Genomic DNA, 13784 nt, shown 5'->3' with positions numbered 1-13784 from the left:
CTTTCCTTGAGCTCCCTATCTTAAATAGCAATCCCTTACCCACCAGCATTCTTGATCTACCCTTACTCTGTTTTATTCTATAGCACTTACTACCTTATATCATATAATAATGTACTTACTTATTATATTTTATGTTTATACTGCTCTCTGACAGCTAGAATATGGGCTTCTTAAGAGCAAATATTTCAACATTTTATTCCTTTATGCATGACATGTACCTAGAATAGAATCTGTCATATAATAGGCATTTAATGACTATTTGATGAGTGAATGAGTGATGGTAAGTGTTAAGAAGGTACTAAAGGATGTGGATTTAAAATGGGACAATGTCTGTGGAGAGATGAGGAATCCCAAGAGATTTAAAATGTCAAATTAAAAGACCTTGTCACTGAATTCAGGGAGAGAAGAAAAATGTAAACAATGATTCCCAGATTTTAGGCTTTATAATCTGTACAGAGGATGGTGCCATTCAATGAGGTAAGAAATGGGAATTTAATCTGGTAACTGGGACACTAATCTGGATGTGTGACACTAATGTAGGAAGGACTATTTGTTGAGATTTATTTTTATTGAGATATAATGAACACACAATAAAATTGTCCCTTTTAAGATTTTACTCACAAATCAGTGTGATACATCACATCAAACAGAGAAAAGATAAAAATCATATGATCATTTCAATAGATGCAGAAAAAGCACTTGACAAAGTATAACATCCATTCATGATACAAACTCTCAACAAAGTAGGTTTAGAGTGAACATACTTCAACATAATAAAGACTGCATATATTAAAATTTCATAGCTAACATCATACTCAATAGTAAAAATCTGAGAGTTTCTTCCCTAAGGTCAGGAACAAGGCAAGGATGTACACTCTCACTGCTTTTATTCAACATAGTACTGGAAGTCTTAGCTACAGCAATCAGATAAGAGAAAGAAATAGAAAGAATCCAAATCAGTAAGGAAGAAGTCAAACTCTCACTATTTGCAGGTGACATGATACTCTACATAGAACACCCTCAAGACTCTACCAAAAAACAACTAGAACTAAAAAATGAATTCAGTAAAATCACAGGATATAAAATCAATGTACAGAAATCCATTTCTTCTTTTTTTTTTAAGATTTTATTTATTTATTTGTCAGAGAGAGTGAGCAAGCACAAGCAGGCAGAGTGGCAGGCAGAGGCAGAGAAAGAAGCAACCTCCACACTGAGCAAGGAGCCTGATGCAGGGCTTCATCCCAGGACCCTGGGATCATGACCTGTGCTGAAGGCAGCCACTTAACTGACTGAGCAACCCGGGTACCCAATCCATCACATTTCTATATACTAATAATGAAGCAGCAGAAAGCGAAATTAAGAAAACAATCTTATTTACAACTGTACCACATCTAATAAAAATACCTAGTAATAAATTTAACAAAAGAGGTGAAAGACCTGTAGTCTGAAAACTACAAAACATTGATGAAAGAAATTGAAGATGACACAAAGAAATGGAAAGACATTCCATGCTCATGGGTTGGAAGAACAAATATTATATCTATATTACCCAAAGCAATCTACATATTTAATCCAATCCCTATCAAAATACCAATAGCATTTTTCAAAGAACTAGAAAAAGCTATCCTAAAATTTGTATGCAACCACAAAAGACCTCAAATAGCCAAAGCAATCTTGAAAAAGAAAAAACAAAACTGGAGATATCACAATTCTAGTCATCAAGTTATATCACAAAGTTGTAGCAATCAAAAGAGTATGGTACTGGCACCAAAAAAATGACAGTTCAGTCAATGGAATAGAATAGAAAGCCCAGAAATAAGCCCACAACTCTATGGTCAATTAATCTTTGACAAAGGAGGCAAGAATATCCAATGGGAAAGAGTCTTTTTGATAAGGGGGAAATCTGGATACTGGATACAAAAGAATGAAACTGCACCATGTTCTTACACCATACACAAAAATAAATTAAAAATAGATTAAGGACCTAAGGGTGAGACCTGAAACCTAACAATCCTAGGAGAGAGCACAAGCAGTAATTTCCCTGATGTTGGCCACAGCAACATCTTTCTAGATATGTCTCCTAAGGCAAGGGAAACAAAGGCAAAAATAAACTATTGAGACTACACCAAAATAAAAAGCTTCTGAACAGTGAAGGAAATAACAAACTAAGGGGCAACCTACTAAATGGAAGAAGATATTTGCAAATAACATATCTGGTAAGGGCAGTATCCAGAATACATACAGAACATATATAACTCAACACAAAAAAGACAAATAATCCAATTAAAAACTGGGCAGAAGACATGAACAGACATTTCTCCAAAGAAGATACATAAATGAGCAACAGACACATGAAGAGATGCTCAACATCACTCATCATCAGGGAAATGCAAATCAAAACTACAATGAGATATCACCTCACACTTGTCAGAATGGCTTAAATCAAAACACAAGAAAACAACAGGTAATGGCAAGGATGTAGAGAAAAAGGAACCCTCTTACACTGTTCGTGAGGAAGCAAACTGGTGCAGCCACTGTGAACAATAGAACTACCTTATGTCCAGTAATTGCACTACTGGGTATTTACCCAAATAATACAAAAGCACTAATTCAAGAGGATATATATATCCCTATGTTTATTGCAAGATTATTTATAATAGCCAAGATATGGAAGCAACCCAAGTGTCTATCAATAGATATATGTGTGTGTACATTTATTTATGATGAAGACATGGCAGTGTGTGTGTGTATGTGGGTGTGATGGATATGATTCAGCCATAAAAAAGAATGAAATCTTTGCTGTTTGCAACAACATGGATGGAGCTAGAGAGTATAATACCAAGTAAGTCAGACAGAGAAAGACAAATACTGTATGATTTTGTGGAAATTAAGAAACAAAACAAATGAGGAAAGTTAAAGAGAGAGAGAAAGACAAACCAAGAAATAGACTCTTAACTATAGAGACAATCTGATGGTTTCCAGAGGGGAGAAAGGTGGGGGATGGGTGAAATAGGGGAAGGGGATTGAGAGTACACTTACCATGATGAGCCCTGAGTAATGTATAGAATTGTTGAATAACTACATTGTACACCTGACACTCATATAACACTGTTAACTACACTGGAATTAAAAATAAAAGACAAAGCAATTAGGGGCGCCTGGGTGGCTCAGTGGTTAAGCCTCTGCCTTCGGCTCAGGTCATGATCCCAATGTGCTGGGATCGAGCCCCGCATCAGGCGCTCTGCTCAGCGGGGAGCCTGCTTCCTCCTCTCTCTCTCTGCCTGCCTCTCTGCCTCCTTGTGATCTCTCTCTCTGTCCAATAATAAATAAAAAAAAAATCTTAAAAAAATAAAAAAAATTTTAAAAAAAAGATAAAGCAATTAAAAATAAAATAAAATTGACCCTTTTAAAGTGGATAGTTCAGGAGTTTTTAGTATATCCACAAAGTGGTTGTGACCATTACCACTACCTAATTCCAAGACATATTTTTTTTAAGATTGTATTTATTTATGTGAGAGAGGAAGAGTGAGAGAGAGCATGGGAAGAGAGAAGTCAGAGGGAGAAGCAGACTCCCCGTGGAGCTGGGAGCCCAATGCGGGACTCTGGATCATGACCTGACTGAAGGCAGTGGCTTAACCAACACTACCCAGGAACCCTCCAGAACATTTTCATTGTCCCATAAAGTAACCCCATACCTGTTACCAGTCACTTCCTTGCCCAAGCCTCTGGGGAACAACAAATACACATCTCTATGAATTTGGCTACTATGGACATTTAATATAAATAGAATCATATATCATGTAACCTTTGTGTCTGGTTTCTTTCACTGAACATCATGCTTTCAAGGTTTACCCATATTGTAGCATGTATCAGTATTCATTATTCTTTATGGCTGAATAATATCCTATTGTCTGGATATACTGTATTTTGTTTATCCATTCATCAGCTAATGCACATCTGAGTTGCTTCCAGTTTCTGACCATTATGAAAAATGACATTACAAACATTTATGTTCAAGTTTTTATGTGAGCACAAAAATGCCACCTGGGAGTGTCATTGTTGGGTCTCAGGGTAACTTTATGTTTAATTTTTTGAGACTGTCAGCTGGTTTTAAATAAAGTAATCATATGACTTTTTTGTTAGGGAGAGTCCTAGTCTATGCTTGTTATCACAGTGAAGTTATTAATAGTATCCCCTTTCACTCTTAAAAGAACCCAGATCAGGACATTTTATCATATGATCACCGTAGTTAGAAGGTTCTGGACCTGAAGAAGACAGCAGTGATTACAGTCAGTACTTAGAAGTCATAGGAAGATTGCTACATGGAAGCAGATAGTCAACAAGAGTGTCTATAAATGTGAAGAGAAGTGGTTTAGTTTCAGTGTTGTATTAATTTCATGTACATAATATAGTGATCCAATAATTCTTTACATTAATGCTATTCCACTGAATGAGTACCAATTCTTTTTTTTTTTTTTTAATCATTTTGCAGTCATGGATCATATTGCTTGCTTTCTCTTTGCTGACACTTCTTTTCCCTTGAGTTTTATGTAACACTGGCCTATCACTTTCCTCCTACTATCCTGGAAGATCCTTCTCCACAACTTTTGTAGGTTCAGATTCCTCCTTTAACTCTTTAAATGTTTATGTCCCAGGCTGATGAAGGTTGATCAATGGAATAGCATTAATGATGCTAGTAAAGCAATTTTGGTGAAATGGTACATGGAGTCCCAGATAAATGCAAGCAGAGATCTCTGGAAAGGGAGATAATCAGTATGGGTTTCTCTGCTAAGAAGCTTGTCTGTGAAAAGGAGAGAGTTATTGCTTAATAGTGAGAGGAAGTATATGTTTGGGCTTTGTTGTCATTGTTAATATTTTTTAAGATTTCATTTATTTAGAAAGAGATGAGTACCCTCATGAGCAGGGGAGGGGCAGAGAGAGAGAAAGATTCTCCAGCAGACTCCATCCTGAACACAGAGCCCCATACAGGGCTCAATCCCACCAACCTGAGATCGTGACCGGAGCTAAAATCAAGAGTCTGATGCTGAATTGGCTGAGCCACCCAGGTTTCCCATGTTATTAATTAACTAATTAATTAAATTTTTAGATAAAAAAGATTGAAGTATATCCAGAGAAGTTGAAGATGACAAGGAGGAAAAGATCATGAGAGAAGTATGTTTGATTGCATCTAGCTGGGCTGGCCGGTAGCAGACATGTAGGCAGAGGAGGGGCAAGCAGCTCAGATGACCTAGAAACCCCTTCTCTACTGGGCTATGAGGTGTGGCAAGGATGGGAGGCTGTGGGAATAATTTAGTGAGTATTAAGGCCAGAGTGGATCAGGAGAAATGGAAAAAAAAAAAATGAGGACACTTAGGAAGGCATCTGTTTTCTGTGCCAAAGGCAGAGTGTGAGGCAGAATGCTGAGCAGGGGTCTTGAGGGAAATGACCTGTGAAAGACAAGATACTGGCAAAGAATGTTCAGCATTATTTACAGCATTACAAGCCCAGCAGAAGTTGAAGATCCTGAACTCAGGGTCTACGGGCACTTTCCAGTAGAAGGATGAAGGAAATACAGAGAAAGCAAGAACTGAGCTGGTCCAGAATTAGACTTCTGCAAGGTGGGCAATTTGGATGTTACGGGGAAAAGGAAGCAGAAAGGAGACAGAATGGTTGAATATGGGCCCCCGTATTTGGGTTAAATAGGAAATTTTTTTTTCCTCCCAGTCAGTTAAACTTTGGCATACAGCAAAAAGTTAAGAGAAAGCAAAAAACAAACAAACCCAACCCAACCAAACCAAACCAAAACAAAAAAACACAACAAAGTTGCAGCAGAAAACCTGACTTATTTCATACCTATCTCTAAAGGAATAAATAACAAAGCATTTTCAGATGTTTTCTTAACACTGAACTAAGAGCAGTAATAAAATGTCATAAATATCAATTTATGTTGCAATCTGCTCACAGGAAAGAGATGAGTTTAGCTGTAATAAAATTAAATAGACCAAACACTGAAATCTAACAGACTTTTTTTTTGTTGTTCATTGATGTTGCATTGCTAAGGTTTCAGATTTGTATTTACTCTTTCATAATAAATATTTTATTTTTTTAAATTTGTGATCAGTCCAGTTGCATTCATCATTAACCTCACATGACTGATAAGATTTGACATTATTGTCCACTTGCCTTTTATGATTAAACTTTTGATTGTTAATTTTAAAGTATAAATGATTTTTTATACTTTTAATTTAGATGGTTTTCAATTTTCTGGAACTGTTCCTGAGTTCTTTATGCTATTAAACATAAGATAGTATGATAAAAGAAAAAACAGATCCTAAAAATGAGCTTCGCATTGATTATACTTAACTTGTCTAAAATGTTAGTTTTAAAGGTATTACTGGCAAAAGTTATCTCAGTTCCACTCCCTAACAATGAATAGAATTACTAAATGAACAAAAGTCTTTCATATCAGTCATAATATTAATCTGTTTTATATCATGACCTTATTGTGCGGGTTGACACTATGTTCTTTTCCACCCCTCTGTCGGTATAAATCCTACATCTTCTGCACAATTGTTCTGCGGTCAGTTCCAGTTCTATTTCCTCAGAGTGCCTATTGGTTTACAAAATTGAGTTTCTTGGGTAAGCCTCAAAACTGTCCTGTGTGTGTGGAGGGTAGAGAGAGACCAAAGAAAGAGGCAAGCCACTCAATTAGATGGCTGTTTTTATAGGGAAATGGTACTTATATACAAGGACATCCATAAAACAAATAGATCACCATACCCTCCCGCTAGAATCCTTGGAGTTTATATCAAGGCTTTAATAGGGTCCTGTCACATGTACCATCCAGACGATCTGAATAATGTATTATTCTCTCAAGGATATGTCCTCGAAGTGGCTCCTAGATGGGAAAAGGGGACCGGGTCCAGTTCATGGGCTAACAGACCATGGTCATGTCCTCTCAATGACCTCCTCCCAACAGTGCCTTCCTATAGGACCTACACTGATTCTATACTGATCATGATTGATTCTACACCACTGCCTATACAACCCTGAATTATCTGACCCAGGCATTCTTCTCCAATCTCATAACACTCTCCCCCTTGCTCATCATGCTCTCATCTCACTGGGTATGATGGTTAATTGCATGTGACAACTTGACTGGGCCATAGGATGCTCCAATATTTGATCAAACGTTATCCTGGTTGTGTCTGTAAGGATGTTTATGAAGGAAAATGACACTTGTCTCTCCTGGGTCTCCAGCTGACTATATATCTTGGGACTTCTTAGCCTCCATAATTACCAGAGCCAATTGAATATGTTATACAGGTATATGTCTGTGTTCATCTGTGTGCATGTGTGTTTGTGTATCTATCTCCCATTGGTTCCATTTCTCAGGAGAACCCTAATACACTGGGTTTTTCATTAAGCTCTTTTCTGTTGCAGAGCACTCTTACATGATACTTATTCCCTTTGCCAAGAATCCCCTTTCTCCAGATCTTCCCATGGCTGCCTCGTCTTTACAATTCAAGTCTCTGCTCAAGTATTCCTCCTCCTGGCAGACTTCCCTGACCACTCTAATAAAATCTTTCCCCAGTCACTCCATAAACCCTGATTCTCCACCAAGCACTTTTTTTTTCTCCTTAGCACTTAGTGAAGTCCAGCATTGTATTGTTTACTTGTGTACTTGTTCTTGGCCTACATACTCTTTTCCTTAGTATTACATTCTAAGTTAAACAAAACCTCTTGTTCTTATTCAACCAGCGCATCTCTGTGGCCAGGGAAAAGCCTGGTACATACTAACAATTCAAAAAACATACTACCTTTTATTTAATGGTGTGGGGAACTCAGGAACAATTTCAGAAAATTAACTCATTCTATAATTATTTTTAAGTAGCTCTTTGTACGTATTACCAACCTGAGGGAAAAATGTACTGAGCCTATAATGATAAAGCCTCAGCTTTGAGTCCATTTCTTCATCAGACCAAAAAGGTAAGTGATGCTTCCTCTTCCTCTCACATAGGGGTCAAATGTGTGATGCACTTGGAAGTGCCCTGACTACACAAACAACGGTAAAATATGATCATATGGTGGGATAACTGTTGTATCTTGTTATCCCACTGTGCATCATTATTTTATTTCCATTTGATACTTTATTAGCACTTCTGCATATTATTCTTTGCAAACATAACTTAGTGACTAATGCTTTATGTGGGCGTGTACTCATTTTCAATCTTCCGCCAATTTCTGGACATTTTGAGTTATTGCATTTACATTAAACTTACCTGTGATATGCCATAATAAATTAAGTATATACCTGATTGTTTCAGAATATCCCTGCAGACATGGAATTACTACACAAAGATAAGAACTATTATGGGGCACTCTGAACATTATGACAGACAACTAGAGGTTGTACCAGTTTTCATACTTACCACCTTCTAAGTGTTGAATTAGATTGTTTTTATCTTTTACACTCTTAAGTGTAAGAAATAGTTTCCTGTTGCCTAATGCTTGAATTATTGGTTAAGCTAAGTGTATGTTGTGCATTTATTAGACATTTGTATTCCCTTTCCTAAGAATTGCTTGCTATGTTATTTTGACCATTTTTCTATTGGGCTTAAGAATTTTTTCATTTTATCAATTTGTATAGGTATTTGTATAAGGTATTATAGATTGATGGCTCTTATCATTTATCATGAATGTTTCAAATATTTTCCCAGTGTGTCTTTTGTCTTTAAACTTGTATATGACAAAGAACTTTATCTTTTAAGTAGTCAAATCTATTGATAGCTCTTCTGGCTGTGATTTCCCTCATAACCATTATGCCTAGGGTGTTATTCCTTACACTTAGATCAGATAGTTATTGATATACTTTTTTTCTCCTAGTTCAGATATGATTTTATTATTTACTTTAATTTATAATCCACCTGGAATGTTTTGGTACATAAACTGGGGACCTTACTTGTTCCCCACCCTCATGTCTGACCAAGCATTATTTATTCATTTATGCTATCAGTATCCATATACTTAAATGTTCCATTGGCTAATATCTGTCGAAAGGGTTGTTCACTTTACTCCAGTCTGATCTACTGGTTGAATCTTAGCACCATTCTATTTCAAATTATTAAGGAATTACTACATTGTTTGTGGTCAGGCAAAAAGAGTTCCTTATTATTGCTCTTTTTTTAAAAAAAATAGCATTGGCTCTCTCTCTCTCTCTCTCTCCCTCTCTCTTTTTTTAGACCTTATTTATCTATTTGAAAAAGAGAGAGCACACATGGGCAGTGGGGAGGGGCAGAGGAGGTGGGAGAAACAGAACAGGGAATATGACTTAAGGCTCAATCCCAGGACCCTGAGATTATGACCTGAGACAAATGCAGATGCTTAACCGACTAAGTCACCAAGGTAATCCAGCATTAGCTATCTTTACTTGATTATTCACTGAGATGAAATTTAGAATCTTTAAGTTATAACATCTCAAACTTAACTTAAATTTTTGTTGAGATTACATTGAACTTATAAATTAACGGGAAGATTTTATATATTTTAAAATTTCAATCTTATGTCACAGAGTGAAAACTATATTTCTCTGTTTGTTTCAAAATTTGTTATCAGGTACTACAAACAAAATTTCTAGATTTCTTTACAAGTTTTTTAAAGTTTTCATTAAGTTATAAACAAATATTATATATTTGACTTCAGTTCTTGTTTTGGTAGTATTGATGTTGTTATACTATTTCCAGGGAAGTAAATATTACTCATATATGATATCACTTTATCTCATATATCAGGAGAAGAATTGAGGAGAAATGAGGTATTTATGAAGTGAATAGAGGAGAATATGTAAGAGAGGGGACAGAGGGGTCAGGTCAGGAGCCATTTCTACACAGAGATAGACTTTATAAACTCTCATGTGGTTTAATTTTGTTCCCAGAAGGCCTCATTTTTCACTTTTAGATGATCATTCCTTTGATTTAAAGTATGATACACCCAAGAGTATCCCTAGCAAAAACTCATACCATTATCATCCTGTAAGAGATCATTAAATATTTTAATAGATAAAGGAGCAAAGATAAGAGTTGATAATAACTGAACAGTATCAGAGCACAAATAATACAGTATGTTAGAGGAAAAGAATATTATCCCTGTGCTAATCATGGTGTAGAGGTATTGTGAGTCCAAAACCAACATACCAACAAAATAGCTGTCAGTAGAAGCTAGGGCCCTAGTCAAAATTAGAAATACAGTAATTAGTCTCTGCGTGAAAAGGCTTAACAAAAGCTATAAGCATTAAAATGTGTAAGAATCATGTCAAGATATTAAGCAACTGCAGAAGAATCTAAGACAGAAGAAAGAGGTGAAAGGTGACATGAAGATTAAAGTTCCAGTCAGAAAAACAGACAATACTATACTGGAAATAACAGAGTAATTCCAATAATGAGAACAGTACTTTTGTTCTTGAAATCTTGGTAAATATAGTACACTTTTCTTTTCACCAAATTCTGAGTTAAAGATTAGCTTTTGGCTTCCCAAATCACCTTCTTCCTCTCATCATCCTAAATATGATAGAAACAGACAAAATGGCTACTATGTCTATGGTGCTGGGCAGTCAGTGAATGACACTAGGAATCATGTCGTAAGTACAAATAGAGGAGAGAGTGGCCAAAAATGTAGTTGGAGAGAGTGTGCCAATCATACTTCATGTAGCTTCCAAATTTGCCAATGGTGACTGAGTGGAATGAGAGATTAGAGAATCTGAAAATCTGCCTTACCATATTATGATGTTCTATTAATAATAATTTGCATTCAGACCATATGTTATCGTTTGAAAAGTGCTTTCATAACTACAAAAGACTGCGATCATCCAAATATTCCTTAGAGTCTGAAGGCTAGTCTAAGCAGTGATAATTAATCCCATTTTATGACTAATGAAAACAAGTCTGAGAGGTGTAATGACCTACCAAAGTAACAAAGTTACTGAGGTGCAGAGATCTTGAACTCAGTCCTTCTGAAAGTCCCTATCATTTCTTCCCCACAATGTTTCCATTTCTGTTGCTTCTTCTGCCCAGCCATTGGCTCTCAAACTTGGTTGCTTCTTGAAATCATCTGGGAACATTTAAGGAAAACTATGGTCCTACTCCTGGAGATTTGGATTTACACTCAGTCTGGAGTTCAGGATCTCTGAAAGCTCTGAGATGATTCTAATAGAGCAAAAGGTGAGAACCACTACCACCAGACCCATGAATTAACACTAATGACAAGTGCTCTATTCAGAAAGGTAGCTGGGAATTTAGTGATCCATCCCAGTATCAACCAAAGTATCTCATTTCAGATCAACTGGCTGGGCAGATGGTGGTGGAGGTGTGGTCTGACTTACAGAGGTAGCGCCCTTAATCAATTATATAGTTAGTAATACTTAACCAGAGCCCATAACTATCTCTTTTCCCCCTCTTCATTCTCTTCATTTCTGTACCTAGGGGTCGAGGAAGGTGGTAAAGGGATGATTTCTGGAAGGCAGAACCACGTATCAAGGAACATGCTTCACCCATGACCAAGGTAAGCTAAAGTGGGGAAAGGCAGACTCCTAGAGACCGAGTCTTCAGACTAAGAGTCAGCCAGGGTGGAAGTGCTGAGACAGGAAGAGGAGATGAATCAAAGCAGAAACGAGACTGGGCTGGAGGTAGTGGGACATTGTCCTGCATGGGAAAGGGTATTTATGTAAAATTGCATGTGCTCTCAAAACTAGTTAGGTTAGGTGAACCAGTGGGCATGGATAAGTAAGACAGAACCAGAGAAGCATGTCCAAAGCAATGATGAAATATCATCAGCTGAATTCAGAACTGGTGCTGTTAGGTGCTTATGCATGGGGCAAGGGGTTACTGTTTACATCTCTACAAGCAGGGAGCCTCTGCCTTTCATCTCTTCTGGAGCTCTCGTCCCTTGTCAAATGACTTCATTCGAGATAAGTCAGGTATTTAAATGTGTTCTTTTAGGAAAGTACTTCCTGTATCCTACACTGGAGCTCAAAATGTATTTTTCCCACCATAGGAAAAAAAGGTAACAGTGCTAGTGAAAGAAAATTTGAAATAGCCTTATTGGAGTAATATTCCAGAACAAAGGGATTGGGACCTGAAAACCAACTACCGCATTTAACATATTTATCTCTAAGGAGAAGGCACTGTAAGTTTCAAGTCAACTTCTAAATATTTGGTTCCATTGCAGCAAGTTTCTTGTGAGCAAGGTCTGTGTCTTTCTTATCATTGTACCACTGAAGCTTAGCACAGAGCATATTTATATTGAATTGTTCAAACATGGACCCATTTATGAGTTGTCAACCACCTCTACTTAAAGACACAGGAATAAGTAATGCCTCAAATACTTTCATGCACCCTTTCCCCCCCTTTCTTTCTTATTTTGACACGAGATAAATTAAACACTGTTATCAAACGTAAATTCTAGTACTAGAAGGCAAATGAAAAGGCTTCTCGCCTTCCTGGCATCCTCCTTTATGGATAGGAAGAGGTTTTTAATCCACCTGCAGTCCAGGACATCCACAGGCAATAATTTGAGAATCTTCCTGCCCTTTAGCATATTGGTGTTTGTACTGGTTTTGTCTAGGACAGATTGTCCTTCTCCCGGTTTCTCTCTTTTTTCCTTTCCCTGCTTTATCAAGATGCAGCCCTTTTTATCTGCTCACAAAAGTGAACTCGTAAGTGCTGGTTTGTGATCAAGAAGCAACAAAGCTGTCATCTCCCTAAATATATTTTTATATTTTGCTTGGGGTTGTCACTATAAATAAGAGAAAGTATTGCTGATGGGGTTTTTCATGTGTGTGCTCTCTTTCTCTCTCCCTCCTCATTCACTTCATCATTGCCAGGCCCCCAGAGCTGTGTCACCACCCTGAAACAAATGGGGTAAAGCAACCAATTACATTAAAATGCAATATAAATAGAGGGAACAAGCAATTTTTAACTCGGGTTTCCTGAAAAACTGTTCATATTCTGGTGGCTAGTCAAGGGAAGGCAACAAATAAAGAAGTTATTTGGCTGTCATTTCATTTGAACTATTATAGGATCTAAGTGGCCCCGGGGAAGAGTCCCATGGAAAACTCTCTCCCTTACAAATAGCTTAGTTTTTGTCTATGTCATTCATTTGGTGGACTACAGAGACTGATGGAAGGCATTTCTGGCATAGTCTTGGGAAAATTACTCTGGGAACATGACCAGTGAAGAGGATTGGGAGAATAATGAACATAGATACTGAATTCCTCCTGTCTTCTAGAAATGAAAGGACAAGAACAGATAGAAGTCCCCCTGCCAGGAATTGTCACACATATGCCAGCCTCTTACAGCAGGCAATGTCACCAAGCATCAAGGTGCCCTTAGAACCTGCAAATGTGGAAGTGAGAGGTAGTCATATTTAGCAGGCTACTCTGAATCACACAGAGCACGAGTGGTGAACACCTTGGGTTGTGATCACCTTTGTCATACCCAATGCAGATATTGCAAATGAATTACAACCTTCTCCCCCTCAACCTAAACTTAGCTTGGAAATCTGCTTTACTACAGAGTGCCAGATATATTATCCATCAAATGATATCAGCGTACCATAAGAAATGTTTGCTCTCCATGAACTGGAGGGTCCCCAAACACCTGCCTGTTCACTCAGGTCCAAGGGCTTGTGATCTAGGCTTGACTGAAGCAAGTGAGCCCCTGACCTCCGACCTGAGCTTTTTGCCCCTACTCTAGGTGTGATCACGCCCCTTACCATGATTGCCCTCTCAT

General features: G+C 37.4%; 1 long non-coding RNA gene across 1 annotated transcript; it reads right to left on the bottom strand.

The window, feature by feature from the left end:
* Positions 1-1923: 1923 nt before the first annotated feature.
* LOC116597905 lies at positions 1924-8611 on the bottom strand. The gene is made up of 3 exons (XR_004288846.1): positions 8602-8611; positions 7155-7158; positions 1924-2041 (listed from the first exon to the last, which is right to left on the bottom strand). It is a non-coding gene; the product is annotated as an uncharacterized LOC116597905 (long non-coding RNA).
* Between the last annotated feature and the right edge of the window lie 5173 nt (positions 8612-13784).

The sequence above is a fragment of the Mustela erminea genome, chromosome 8 (assembly GCF_009829155.1).
Source record: "Mustela erminea isolate mMusErm1 chromosome 8, mMusErm1.Pri, whole genome shotgun sequence".
NCBI lineage: Eukaryota > Metazoa > Chordata > Mammalia > Carnivora > Mustelidae > Mustela > Mustela erminea.
This window is presented reverse-complemented; position numbering and strand designations above follow the sequence as displayed.